The sequence below is a fragment of the Panthera tigris genome, chromosome B2 (assembly GCF_018350195.1).
Source record: "Panthera tigris isolate Pti1 chromosome B2, P.tigris_Pti1_mat1.1, whole genome shotgun sequence".
In the NCBI taxonomy this organism is placed as follows: domain Eukaryota; kingdom Metazoa; phylum Chordata; class Mammalia; order Carnivora; family Felidae; genus Panthera; species Panthera tigris.
Genome location: NC_056664.1, coordinates 50,672,549 through 50,688,217, shown reverse-complemented (window position 1 = coordinate 50,688,217; position 15,669 = coordinate 50,672,549).

The window sequence follows — 15,669 nt, the reverse complement described above, 5'->3', positions numbered from 1 at the left end:
CTGGTGGGACATAGGTGCATGATTGTGAACTGGGAGAGATAAAATGGGTGGTGTAGGCACGGAGGGGAGGGATCCCCTTCTGCAGAGAGACAGAGGGAAGAGAAGGAAAGGCTATAAAAGTGTAGGACTGTATTTGGACAAGAGAAAAACCATGGACAGGGACAGAGAAAGATCCAATCTCTAACTGCAGGGCTTTCTCCGGACTGGGTCCGGATGCCTTGTTCATGCACCTAGGGAGGAGGGAAACCAGCCCCGGGCTCAGTAACTAGTTCAGAAGCGCAGTCTGCAGTGGGAGAAAGCGATTCCCTCCCTGGAATGCTGTGGAAAGAAGGTATATAATCGTTCAAGGAAAAAGATTGCTTGTGTCTGTCAGCCAGAGGACATATATCGGCGGGGTGGAGCGGCACTTCCCCAGAACCCAGGCACATGGAGTGGGATCCTTTAAGACATCCGGGTTTGAATCCTAGCTGAGTGCCAGGGAGGCATGGGAGAATGTAAAGTGGAAAAAAAAATCGGTTGCATTTCTATACACCAATAATGAAGCAACAGAAAGAGAAATCAATGGGAATGCAAGCTGGCAAAGCCACTCTGGAAAACAGTATGGATGTTCATCAAAAAATTAAAAATAGAACTACCCTATGACCCAGTAATTGCACTACTAGGTATTTATCCAAGGAATACAGGTGTGTTGTTTCGAAGGGACACACACACCCCAATGTTTATAGCAGCATTATCAACAATAGCCAAAGCATGGAAAGAGCTCAAATGTCCATCGATGGATGAACGGATAAAGAAGATGTGGTATATATATGCAATGGAGTATTACTCAGCAATCAAAAAGAATGAAATCCTGCCATTTGCAACAATGTGGGTCAAACTGGAGGGTATTACACTAAGTGAAATAAGTCAGAGAAAGACAGATACCATATTTTCACTCATATGTGGAACTTGAGAAACTTAACAGAAGACCATGGGGGAAGGGAAGGGGAAAAAATAGTTACAAACAGAGAGGGAGGGAGGCAAAACATAGGAGACTCTTAAATACAGAGAACAAACTGAAGGTTGTTGGGGGAGGGCAGCGGAGAGAGGAAAATGCATGATGGGCATTGAGGAAGGCACTTGTTGGGATGAGCACTGGGTGAATCACAGGAATCTGCCCCCAAAACCAAGAGTGCACTGTAGACACTGTATGTTAGCCCATTTGGCAATAAATTGTATTTAAAAAAAGAAAGAAAGTTTCTTGAAACATCAAAAAAAAAGTGAGAGAGAGAGAACAAAAAGATAAGCCACAAACAAGGAGAGTTTATAACCTAAAACATATCTGATAAAAGGCTTATATCAAACTATACAAAGAATTATTAAACGCAGCAATGAAAAACAACCCAATTTAAAAATGGGCAAAAGATTTGAACAGACATCTCACCCAAAAAGATGGCAAATAAGCATATCAAAGGTGTTCTATGTCTCATATCATCAAGGAATTGCAAATTAGAACAATGAGATAATATTGCACACTTATTAAAATGGCTAAAATCCAAAATACTGACAACACCAAAGGCTGGTGAGGATATGGAGCAACAGGAACTTTCATTCAATGCTGGGAGGATTGCAACATGGTACAGACACTTCGGAAGGTATTTTGACAGTTTCTTACAAAAGTAAACATACTGCTACCATACAACTCAGCAATTGCACTTTTACCCAAAGGAGTTGAAAACGTATGTTCAGTCAAAAACTTTCCCATGTATGTTTATAACAGTTTTATTCAAAATTGCCAAAATATGGGAACAGCTAAATTGTCTTTCAATAGGTGAATGGATACATTGTGGTACATCCAAACAATGGAATATTTTCAGCAACATAAAGAAATAAACTTGCAGACCACAAAAAGAGTTGGAGAAAACTTAAATGAACATTGCTAAATTAAAGAAACCAATCTGAAAAGGCCACATACTGTATGATTCCAACTATATGACATTCTGGAAAGGGCAAAACTATAAAGACAGTAAAAAGATCTGTGGTTGTCAAGAGCTCAGGAGGATGGGGAGAGGCATGATTAGGTAGAGCACAGGACACTTTTAGGACAGTTTGAACTATTCTGTATGATAAGGTCAAGGTGGATGCAAGACATGTATTTGTCAAAACCCATAGAACTATATAACAGAGTGAACTGTAATGTAAATTATGGACCTTTGTTAATAATAATGAACCAACATTGGTTCATCAATTATAATGAATGTATTATACTAATGCAAAATGTTAATAATAGGGGAAACTATAAAGAGAGGGTAGGAAAAAGAAGTGTATGGAAACTCTATACTTTTTTACACAATTTTCCTGTACACCTAAAACTGCTCTAAAAATAAAGTCTATTAAAAAATAAAAAGAAGAAGGCAACGATAGGGGTATATTCAGGACATTATGGGAGCACAGAGGAGCTGAACTAAATCTGGCACTGGGAAAGTGAAGGAAGGCTTCCTTAAGGAGGCCAACTCTGCACTCTGAGTCTCAAAGAGAAGGAGGAAACAGAGAGAAAAGAGTATGCTACAGGTAGACAGGATAACACAAGTGTAGCAGGCTGAATAAGGGCCACTCAATAAGGTCAAGTACTAATCCTTGGAACCTTCAAATGTTATAAAGAAAAGGGGTCTTTGCAGATGTGATTAAATTAAGAATCTTGACCTGGGGAGATTATCCTAGGTTTTCTGGGTGGGCCCTAAATCCAGTCGCAACTAACCTTTTAAGAGAGAGGCAGAAGGAGGATACATACAGCAAGAGAAGGTACTTTAAAAATGCAGGCAGAGATTGGTATGATGTGACCATAGTGAAGGAATGCAGGCTGCTACTAGAAGCTGAAAGAGACCAGGAATGGATTCTCCCCCAGAGCCCCTGGAGGGGCTGCTGCCTTGCAGACACTTTCATTTCAGCCTAGCAAAACTGATGCTGAACTTCTGGCCTCCAGAACTGAGCAAGATAAGTTTCTGTTGTTTACAAGGCACTAAGTTTGTGGTCATTTGTTACAAGAACTACAGGAAACTAATGCAACAAACAAATATGGCAATTTATTTCTAGAATACCTACTATGTGCTAGACACTATTCTAAGTGCTCCACATATACTGATTCACCTAATCCTTATGACAACAAATGAAATAGATACTATTAATACCTTCATCCCCATTTTATACATGGGGAAACTAAGACTCAGCTTAGGTAACTTGACTGAGGTCACACACACTACAAGTAAACGACATAGGTAGCTTTCAAGGCTAGGCAGTCTGGTTCAAGATTCCTTGTGCTTTACCACCAGGTGACACTGTTCTTGGACAGAAAAAAACTGTGTTATATTTAGTGGACACAAAAATGCAGTTTGGGGCAACTGGTTGGCTCAGTTCATGTAGGTGTCTGCCTTTAGATCAGGTCATTATCTCATGGTTCTTGAGCTCAAGCCCCGCCTCTGGCTCTGTGCTGACAGCTCAGAGCCTGGAGCCTGCTTCAGATTCTGTCTCCCTTTCCCTCTGCCACTCACCCGCTTGCATTCTGTCTCTGTCTCTCAAAAATAAATAAACATTTAAAAAAATGCAGTTTGATGAGAGAAGCAATGAATGGCAAGGTAAACTAGGGAAGTTAGCCTAATCACACATGGGTCTTGAGTGTCATCTAAAACTCAAGCTCCAGCATGCAGCATTAGATTACCCAGAGAGTTTGTTTATATCCACATTTCTTGGACTCATCCTCTACTTCTGAGTTAGTAGGTCTAAGGTAGAGCCTGAGAATTTGCATTTCTAGCAATTCCCAAGTGATGCTGATGTTGCTGGTCTGGGGGACCCTGAGGGGAAGGTATGCTGTGGTTTCAAGCAGAGAAGTAACACTTTTAGAACTGCATTTAAATTAGCTACCTAAAGCCTATGTGGAAGGCGTTTAACAGCATCAGGAACAAAAGCTCAGTATTTAAAATAGATTAAAATGTAGCTTCTCTGTTTTCAGAAGGAAGTGGCGGAGTAGAGGAGGGTTTTTCAACCTGTGGTCTCTAGCATCTCAGACCTTGGCCAAGTTACGTAATCTGTCCAAACCTCAGGCATCTCATCTATAAAGTGGAATTGGAATCTTGAGGGTGAAATAAATGAAGTGTAACAGTTCACACACAAAGGATATTTTTATGTTTGGTATTTTTATAAAGAGGATTAGGACAGAGGTCCACTGCTCAGGATGGATTCTAGGTGAGCTTTTTCTTTTTGCTTTTTAATATAGTTTATTTTAACACAACTATTCTTACAGGAATACACTTATATTGGTTAGTGTAATTTAGATGAACTTATCCAACACAATTTGCACCAAAGTTGTACGTGGTTTAAATTTTAAGAAGAAAAAAGCATGGCTTGTGATCTGAATTATTTTTCATCTTTCACAGATGTACAAAAGATCCTTCCTTAAATGCTGCTAAAGAAGGCAGCATGAGACCTGAGAAATTTGATTTTAGCATACTTCAGAAAAATAACATGTGTTAGCACTGGAAAAGCTTAAAAATTGGAGCAACAAAACATTTTTTGTAATGTTTCATTGCTAACTTAAAGAAACTAACTACAGAGTAGCCTTAGGGTGAGGACAGGGTGTGTTCACATGTGAGACAAGTACAATAGTTGTGTACTTTGGTTAATATTTTATGTGGCTTCTAAATCTATACACTCTAAGATTCAACCCATTTCCTAAGCATGAGTTAACACAATCTGTCTGAAGGGCACTTTGAAAAACTGAGATCAGGTTTAAACACTCAGTTCTAAAATTTAATGGTTTTAAGAGAGCATTCTTTAAATTAAGTGAGTTAGACTGATTTTTACCAGATATTATAGATTCAGACATTGAATAATGTGCCCAGTCTTTCAAGGAGCTGAAAACATTTTCTATGTTAGGCCATTAATCTTGATCCCCTTTCAGTGATACACAGAAAAACTAGGTCTCGTCCTCCTTAAGTTTTATATGGAGAATAAGGCACTGAAAGTCTATACCTAAAGCACTGAAGAAATCTGTTTTAGAACTGCCACTGGATTCTGGGCTTCCTGAATCTCTTCTGGAGGACTGTATGTTGACTTCACCAATGACCTTAAATAGAATTCACATGGATTTTCAATCATCTAGTCGACCACAGTATTAAAAACCTTAACAGCGGCACCTTGTTGGCTCAGTTGGTTAGGCGTCCAACTTCAGCTCAGGTGGTGATCTCAAGGCTCGTGAGTCCAAGCCCCACATTGGGCTCTGTACTGATAGCTCAGAACCTGGAGCCAGCTTCAGATTCTGTGTCTCCCATTCTCTCTCTGCCCCTCCCCCACTGGTGCTCTGCCTCGTGCTCTCTCTCAAAAATGAATAAACATTAAGAAAAAAACCTTAGCAAACATTTATGTTAGCAAATATGCCAGAAGATGATCAGCCTTTTTCTTGTTTTCCAATATACTGACAAAAAAATGCCTCTTTATTGTTTTACTTTATAGTTCCTTAAGAAATGTTGAGCACCTCTTTTCTTATATAGGTATGGACCATTTTATTATCTTCTGTGAATCGCCTTTTCCAATCTTTTGCTAGTTTTCCTACTGTTATGTCTTTTTCTTATTAAAAACATTAATTCTTTGTTATATTTTTGAAATTATCTCTAATATATTGCTGATGTAAAGGAATCACAACCTTTGATATGCACAGAGAACGTAGTTTCTTTATTTTGTCTACTGTCCATCACCTTCATGAGCCCTACTTGCTAAAGAGGAGAGATAACTGTCAGACCAATTTACCTCTTAATCTCATTTAACAATTTAAGCAGTCATTTTAGGAAATGCTCACTTTTAGGAGACAATTGGTCAGTCTTCCATGTGCCCTGCCACCGCTCTCTCTACCTTTACTCCTCCTTCTCCTAAGATAGGAGTATATTCTAGGGGATGCACTAATGTGAGCTCAGAGTGAAATGACAGGGACAGAGTGAAATGGTCCCAAGGAATGTACATCTGCAGAATGGCTGGATTGGCACCCACTGGGTTACAGTTGGCCCATCCAAGCCCCATGTGTTCTATAAGCATCTACTTTTGGCATCTTCAGCTGGTGACACCAAGGTTGATTTATTCTCAGTTTAGAAAGAACCCTAGCAGGACCCTCCTCCCCCACCTGCTACTACCACTGTCTTGGCTTCCCCTAGCTTACGAGAACTGCAGACTCCACTGGGCATCTGCCACATGTTTTATCCTGCCCTCTAGCCCACACGACCAACAGTTAGGGTTTGGGGCAAGGTTCAACTCACCCTCCTTATGATGGGCTCCATGGCTTTCAGCTCAGTGTATCCACTTGAAGAATCCCAGACACTCAGAAACACAGAACTCTCTCCTTACTTCTCACCCTCTCCTAACCTTATTGGCCATCACCAACAAGTGCACAGGACCTCTGCACAGCTGTCTCCTCCAAGACTCATATACAGGATAAAGGAGCCTTTCTGCCTCTGGTGTTCCCCTCAAATGATCTGCCATGACCCTCCTCTCTTAGAACATGTGTTTCATTACCTACTCTCCTGCCATGTTGCCCACGTTCTCTTCCCATGATCCCTCAGGACTGAAAGCTGTGAGATTTTTCTGCTTATCCTCCTGTCTGGCTAAGACCTCTCTAAGGTGAAAATGCTATGGTCATTCTCCAGTTTCTGCCTCTTGCTATGCTGATATCTTATAGCAAAATCCTATTCTGAATGTCAGATGCTGACTATTCACTCTTTCTCTTGGCTTTCCTGTTAAATCAATTATTTTTTAAAACTTATAAATGTAATTATGCTGTCTTTCATTGTTCACAAATTTTTGAATATTCAAATCCATCTGTCTTTTCCTTCACAGATGTTTGGAGGTTTCTATTTTCATCAGAAGACTGCCCATAACTCAAAATTATAAAAATATGTTTCAGTAATTTTATTTGGTTTCTTTTTATTTTATTTTATTTTATTTCTATTTATTTGGTTTCTTTAGCTCTGTAAAGCCATGAGTTTTGTAATCTGACTTTATTTTTTTCTACATGGATAACGACTTGTCGTTATATTATTTACTGAATCCAAACTACTGATTGTATTAAAAAGTAAATTTTCATTATACATTGATCTGTTTCTAAGTTTATTCACCTCAGTCTGCCATCTCTTGATAAGCACTAGGTGGGAATGTTCTGAGTTGCTTTTTTTACTATGTTGAGTTTTTGTCTTTTGCCTGCTATATTCCATTTCACTATATATGAATATGGAGATATATATATATATATATGTATTCATATAGATAGGACTGTATTTCTGTATCAGTCTTGCAAAATGTGTATGCATTTTCTTTCATCTTGCTAATGCTTGGAAGTGACATTCAGATATTCCATTGTTCTCACCTCATATATGTGATTTCTTTACTTTCTTTTCATTATATTTGATAGTGTTTTTTCTTCTATGACTTTACATGTTGATGTCTGGCTAATTCATTTTCCTGTCATTTAATGAATACAGGGGAAAACAGCTGCTCAGCTAAGAAGCAGCTGCATACTCAGAATATCTGGGTTCCACTTTCTCTTTTGTGATGTGGGTGACTGTCCTGTTCCAGGGTCCTTTCACCTAGGAAGTGAACAGAGATCAAACAGCCTTTACGTTGGCTTCACTTTAGAATAAGTTGCAGAGAGCTTGGGGTGCCCAAATGCCAGAATGAGGACTTTACTTAGGGACACCAAAGCAACACTAGTCATCTTAGTTTATCCCTGTCAGTTTGTTCTATTTCTTCTTTTTTTTAAAGTTTATTTGTTTACTTAGAGAGAGAGAGAGAGAGAGAGAGAGAGAGAGAGAGAGAGAGAGAAAGCACAAGCAGGCGGAGGGGCAGGGGGAAAAGGGAGAGAACCCCAAGCAGGCTCCACACTATCAGGGTGAGCCTGTCATGGGGCTCAAACTGTGAGATCATGACCTAAGCCAAAACCAAGAGCTGGAGGCTTAACCGATTGGGCCACTCTGGTGCCCCAGTTTGTTCTATTTCTTAAGGAAAAGAAACCCTCCAGGCAAATTTTTGACCAAGGAATTAATGCTTATCTGGCTTTGAAGATGATGAAGGATAAGGGGTGGGCATATGGAGCGATATTATCTGCATCTGAATCTTCAGTCAGTCCCATCGATTTCCGCCCCACCCATCACTTCTGAGTTTTGAATCTGAAAGTTCTATGTGGTCTGCTGTTCAGTCGCCTACTTCTGTACTTATTTTAGTATTTGATTTCTTTGAGTTAGATTGTCATTTAACATTTGCTTTGTGATGCCCCTGAATTTTTGTATGTTTATAGCTTTTAAAAAATTCCTGGGGCGCCTGGGTGGCTCAGTCGGTTAAGCGGCCGACTTCGGCTCAGGTCACGATCTCGCAGTCCATGGGTTCGAGCCCCATGTCGGGTTCTGTGCTGACAGCTCAGAGCCTGGAGCCTGTTTCATATTCTGTGTCTCCCTCTCTCTGACCCTCCCCTGTTCATGCTCTGTCTCTCCCTGTCTCAAAAATAAATAAAAACGTTAAAAAATTTTTTAAAAAAATTCCTTACCATCATTTTAATGGAGTCTGAGGAGAAATAATAAAGGTTTGTACTCAAACCACCACCTGAATTGAAATAATCTCCATCTAGTTTAAATGTACTTTAGTTCTTCAGAATTGTGGATTGCCCTGGGCTCAGGGCAAATTTTGCTAAAGCCATGAAGGATTGCCCTACACAGCCATCTGGTACACAGCCGTCAGCACTGTCCAGCCACTGTGCAGCACCCAGGCCACTCACTGTGCTGAGTCACTACTGCCATGCACCATGCCCAGCTGCCAGATGCACAGCTGCTGATTCATGCTGTAGCCAGGCATGGTGCCACACCCAGTCACTTGGTCCCAGCCACTGTGGTACACCAGGCCCAGTTGAGCCCAACCATCACTGCACACTGTGCCCTCATGCCCTGGCCACAATGGTACACAGCCCCCAGGTACCAGAGCACTTCAGAGGTCTGGTATATTACTAGTGGCCCAGGACAAAATTTGCTAATATTGCTGCCCCACTCCCAAGCTGCCCCTCAGAGCTAGCCTGTTTACATCCCACTAACACCAGAGAGTAAGCACAGCTGACAACAGGCAGAGTGTCAGTGCAGATGACTACACTGAAAGGAAAAGTGACTCAGACACAACAGTAGGGCATAAGCAACACACATAGAATACTTTCTTGAAGGGCCAGGTTCTGGTGTACAGGGGACACTGCATTGCAGAGCACTCCAGGACCTCTTCTTCAGAAAATAGCTACTTTCAAGAGCAGAAGACATAGCTGACTTTCTTAACACACAGAAACAGCCACAGAGAGGCAGACAAAATGAGGAGACAGAGAAATTTACCCCAAATGAAAGAATATGACAAGGCCACAGCCAGAGATTTAAGCAAAACAGATATAAGTAATATGTGTGATAGAGAATTTAAATCAATGATCATAAAGATACTAACTGGACTTGAGAAAAGAGTGGAAGACATCAGTGAGACCCTTAATATACAGATAAGGAACAACTCAGCAGAGATAAGGGACTCAATAAATAAAAAGAGAAACACGCTTGACAAAATGAATAGGAAGAAGCAGAGGAACAAATTAATGATATAGAAGACAGAGTGATGCAAAGTAATCAAGATGAACAAAATAGAGAAAGAATTCTGCAAAACAAGAATAGACTTAGGGAACTCACTGACTCCATCAAACATAATAACATTCATATTACAGGAGTCCCAAGATAAGAAGAGACAGAAAGGGTGGGGGTGGGGGGGCAGAAAAGTTATTTGAAGAAATAATAGCTGAAAACTTCCCAAATCTGGAGAAGGAAACAGATATCCAGATTCAGGAGACACAGAGAACCTCCATCAGAAATTAACAAAAGCAGATCCACACAAAGACATGTTGTAACTAAATTTGCAAAATTTAGTGATTAAATTTTAGTGATTAAATTTTAGTGATTAAAAACACTTTTAAGCAGCAAGACAAAAGAAGATAGTAACACACAGAGGAAAACCCATAGGTGTAGCAAATAATTTTTCAGCAGAAACTTTCCAAACGAGAAGGGAGCGGCATAATATGTTCAAAGTGCTGAGTGGGAAACATATGCAGCTAAGAATATTCTATCCAGCAAGGCTATCATCCAGAATAGAAAGAGATAAAGAGTTACTTAGAAAATAAAAACTAGGGGCGCCTGGGTGGCGCAGTCGGTTAAGCGTCCGACTTCAGCCAGGTCACGATCTCGCGGTCCGTGAGTTCGAGCCCCGCGTCAGGCTCTGGGCTGATGGCTCGGAGCCTGGAGCCTGTTTCCGATTCTGTGTCTCCCTCTCTCTCTGCCCCTCCCCCGTTCATGCTCTGTCTCTCTCTGTCCCAAAAATAAATAAAAAACATTGAAAAAAAATTTAAAAAAAAAAAAAAAAGAAAAGAAATACTAAATCTCATGACCACTAAATCAGCCTGGCAAGAAATATTAAAGAGGACACTTTAAGTGGAAAGGAGAGACCAAAAGTGGTAGTATAAAGACAGGAAACACAAAAGTAATAAAAATGAATATTTCTATAAAAAATAAGTCATAGAACTAACAAAACAAAAGGATGTGAAAATATGACATTTACCTAAAATGTGAGGAAGAGAAAAAGAATAGGTTCAAATGTAAATGACCATCAACTTAATATAGACTGCTATATTCAGGAGAGGTTATAGACAAACCTAATGGTAACCATGGATCAAAAACCACTAATAATATATGAAGAATAAAGAGAAAAAAACCCAAATATATCACTAAAAAAATCAGCAAACCACGAAGGAGAGAAAGACAAGAAAGGATCAGAGAAAATCTTCGGAAACAACCACTAAATAAAAATAACAAAATTACAATAAATGCATACCTATCAATAATTACTTTGAATGTAAATGGACCAAATGCTCCAGTCAAAAGCCATAGGGTGACAGAGTGGATAAAAACAACAAGACTTATCTATATGCTGCCTCCAAGAGACTCATTTTACACCTAAAGCCACTTGCAGATTGAAAGTGAGTGGATAGAAAACACGTTATGTAAATGGATGTCAAAAGAAAGCTGGAGTAGCAATGCTTATATCAGACAAAATAGACTTTTTAAAAAGTTTTAGTTAGTTAACATACAGTGCAATATTGGTTTTAGGAGTGGAATTCAATGATTCACTTATGTACAACAGCCAGTGCCCATCACAAGTGCCCTTCTTAATACCTATCACCCATCTAGTTCATCATCCACCCACTCTCTCCATCAATGCTCAGTTTGTTCTCTATCGTTAAAAGTCTCTTGTCATTTGTTTCCCTCTCTTCTCTTTCCTCCCTCCCTTCCCATACATTCATCTGTTTCATTTCTTAAATTCCACATATGAGGGAAATTATATGGTATTTGTCTTTCTCTGATTGACTTATTTTGCTTAGCCTAATACATACTAGATCTGTCCACATCATTGCAAATAACAAGATTTCATTCTTTTTGGTGGCTGAGTAATATTCCATTATATATTATATAATACATACGTACACACACACACACCCCACATCTTCCTTATCCATTCTTCAGTCAATGGACATTTGGGTTCTCTCCATAGTTTTGTTATTATTAATAATGCTGCTATAAACATTGGGGTGCATGTACCCCTTCAAGTATGTATTTTTTTATCCTTTGGGTAAATACCTATACTGCAATTGCTAGATCATAGGGTGGTTCTATTTTTAGTTTCTTGAGGAACCTCCGTACTGTTCTCCATAGTGGCTGTACCAGTTTGCATTCTCACCAACAGTGCAAGAGGGTTCCCCTTTCTCTGCATGCTCAGCAACACCTGTTGTTTCTTGTATTGTTAAGTTTAGCCATTCTTACAGGTGTGAGGTAGTATCTCATATTTCTCTGATGGTGAGTGATGTTGAGCCTCTTTTCATGTTTGTTAGCCATCTGGATATCTTCTTTGGAAAAGTGTCTATTCATGTTTTCTGCCCATTTCTTCACTGAGTTATTTGTTTTTGGGATTTGGTAATTTCTTTATAGATTTTGGATACTAACCCTGTATCAGATATGTCATTTGCAAATATCTTCTCCCATTCCATAGGCTGTCTTTTAGTTTTGTTGATTGTTTCTATCACTATGCAAAAACTTTTTATCTTGATGAAATCCCAATAGTTCATGTTTGCTTTTGTTTCCCTTGCCTTCAGCAACATGTCTAGTAAGATGTTGCTTCAGCCAAGGTCAAAGAGGATTCTGCCTGTGTTCTCCTCTAGGATTTTGATCATTTCCTGTCTCACATTTAGGTCTTTCATCCATTTTGAATTTATTTTTGTGTACGGTGGAAGAAAGTGTCCAGTTTCACTCTTTTGCATGTTGCCATCCAGTTTTCCCAACACCATTTGTTGAGGAGACATTGGATATTCTTTCCTGCTTTGTCAAAGATTAGTTGGCCACAAACAAAACAGACTTTAAAACAAGCTCTATAACTAGAGACAAAGAAGGAAGGGGACAATCCAACAAGAAGATATAACAATTGTAGATATTTACACACCTAACATACGAGCACCCAAATACATAAAATGGTTATTAACAAGCATAAAGGAAATAAGTAATAATATAATAATATTTGGGGGTTTTAACACTCCACTTACATCAATGGACAGATCATCTAAACAAAAATCAACAAGGAAACAATGACTTTGAATGACACAGTGGAACAAATAAATTTAACAGATATATTCAGAACACTGCATCATAAAACAGAATATACATTCTTTTCAAGTGTACAAAGAACATTCTCCAGAGAAGATCACATATTAGTCCACAAAGAAAAACCTCAACACATTCAAGAAGATTAAAATCATATCTTTCATCTTTTCTGATGACAGCACTATGAAACTAGAAGTTAACTTCAAGAAAATACCTGGAAACATCACAAATACATGGAGGCTAAATAACATGCTAGTAAACAATGAATGATTCAATCAGGAAATAAAAGAAGAAATTAAAAAGTACATGGAAATAAATGAAAATGAAAACACAATGTTCAAAAACCTTTGGGATGCAGCAAAAGTGGTTCCAAGAGGAAAGTTTATAACAATACAGGTCACCTCAAGGAGCAAGAAAAATCTGAAATAAACAACCTAACCTTACATTTAATGGATCCAGAAAGAGAACAACCATCACAACCTAGAACCAACAGAAGGGAGGAAATAATAAAAGAGCAGAAATAAACGATATAGAAACTTAAAAAGCAATAGAACAGATCAATGAAACCAGGAGCTGATCCCTTAAAAATAATTAACAAAACTGATAAACCTCCACAGACTTATCAATAAGATAAAGAACTCAAATAAATAAAATTACAAATGGGAGAGGAGAAAAAAACAACCAATACCATATAAATACAAACAATTGTAAGAGAATATTATGAAAAACTTTATGTCAGTTGGGCAACCTAGAAGAAATAGATAAATTCCTAGAAACATATAAACTACCAAAATTGGAGGAGGAAGAAATAGAAAATGTGAACAGAACAATAACCAACAAAAAAATTGAATCAGCAATCAAAATCCCAACGAACACAAGTCCAGGGCCAGACAGCTTCACAGGCAAGTTCCACCAAATATTTAAAGAAGAGTTAATGCCTATTTTTCTCAAGGTATCCCAAACAGTATAAGAGGAAGGAAAACTTCCAAATTCATTCTATGAGGGCTGCATTGCCCTGATACCAAAGCAAGATAAAGACACCACTAAAAAAGAGAACTATAGGTCATTATCTCTGATGGACAGAGATGCAAAAATCCTCAACAAAATACTAGTAAATCAAATTCAACTATACATTTAAAAAATCATTCACCACAATCAAGTAAGATTTATTCCTGAATTTCAAGTGTGCTTCAATATTTGCAAATTAATCAACATGATAGATCACATCAATAAGAGAAAGGATAAGAATAACATGATCATTTCAATAGATGCAGAGAAAACACGTGACATAGCACAACATACATTTATGATAAAAACTCTTGACAAAGTAGGTTTAGAGGGAACACATCTCAACATAATGAAGACAATATATTAAAAACCCACAGGGGCGCCTGGGTGGCTCAGTCAGTTAAGCGTCCGACTTCAGCTCAGGTCACGATCTCGCGGTCCGTGAGTTCGAGCCCCGCATCGGGCTCTGGGCTGATGGCTCAGAGCCTGGAGCCTGCTTCCGATTCTGTGTCTCCCTCTCTCTCTGCCCCTCCCCCGTTCATGCTCTGTCTCTCTCTGTCTCAAAAATAAATAAAACGTTAAAAAAAAAATTTTTAAACCCACAGCTAACATCACTGTTCATGGGGAACAACTGAGTGCTTTTCTCCTAGGGTCAGGAACATGATAAGGCTTGTCCACTGTCCCCACTTTTATTCAACATAGTATTGGAAGTCCTAGCTGCAGCAGACAACAAAAGAAAGAAAAGGCATCCAAATTGGTAAGGAAGAAGTAAAACTTTTCTATTTGCAGATGACATGATACTCTACATAGAAAATCCAAAAGATTCCACTAAAAAACTGCTAGAACTGATAAATGAATTCAATAAAGTTGTAAAATACAAAATCAATGTACAGAAATATGTTGCACTTCTATACACTACAAATGAAGTAGAGAAAGAGAAATTAAGAAAACAATCTGATTTATAATTGCATAAAAAATAATAAGATACCTAGAAATAAACCTAATCAAGGAAGTAAAAGACTTATGCTTGGCAAATTGTAAAACACTGATGAAAGAAATTGAAGATGACACAAAGAAATGGAAAGTTATTCCATACTCACTGATTGGAAAAACAAATATTGTTAAAATATCTATATCACCCAAAGCAATCTACACATTTAATGCAACTCCTATCAAAATGCTAACGGCATTTTTCACAGAACTAGAACAAACAATACTAAAATTTGTATGGAGCCACAAAAGACCCCGACCAGCCAAAGCAATCTTGAAAAAGAAAAGCAAAGCTGGAGGCACCACAATTCTGGACTTCAAATTATATTACAAAGTTGTAAAAATCAAAACAGTATGGTACTGAGACAAAAATAGACTCAAAGATTAATGGAACAGAATAGAAAGCCTAGAAATAAACTTTCAACTAAATGGTCAATATCTTCAACAAAGCAGGAAAGAATATCCAACGGGAAAAAGTATTTTCAACAGACGGTGTTGGGGAAACTGGACAGCAACAGGCCAAAGAAAGAAAATGGATCAAAGACCCAAATGTGAGGCCTGAAACCATTACAATCCTAGAAGGGAACACAGGTAGTAACTTCTTTGACATTGGACTTGGCAACTTTGTTCTAGATAGGCCTTCTTAGGCAAGGGAAACAAAAGCAAAAATAAACTATCAAATAAAATAAACTATCAAAATAAAAAGGTTCTGCACAGCAAAGGAAACAAACAACAAAACTAAAAATCAACCTACAGAATGGGAGAAGATATTTACAAATGGCATATCCAATAAAGGATTAGTATCCAAAATATATAATTTCTAAAACTCAGCACCCAAAAAACAAACAATCCAATTAAAAATGGGCAGAAGACATGAACTGACATTTCTCCAAAGAAGAGACATAAACAGATGTTTTTCCAAAGAAGACATATGATGGGCAACAGACAC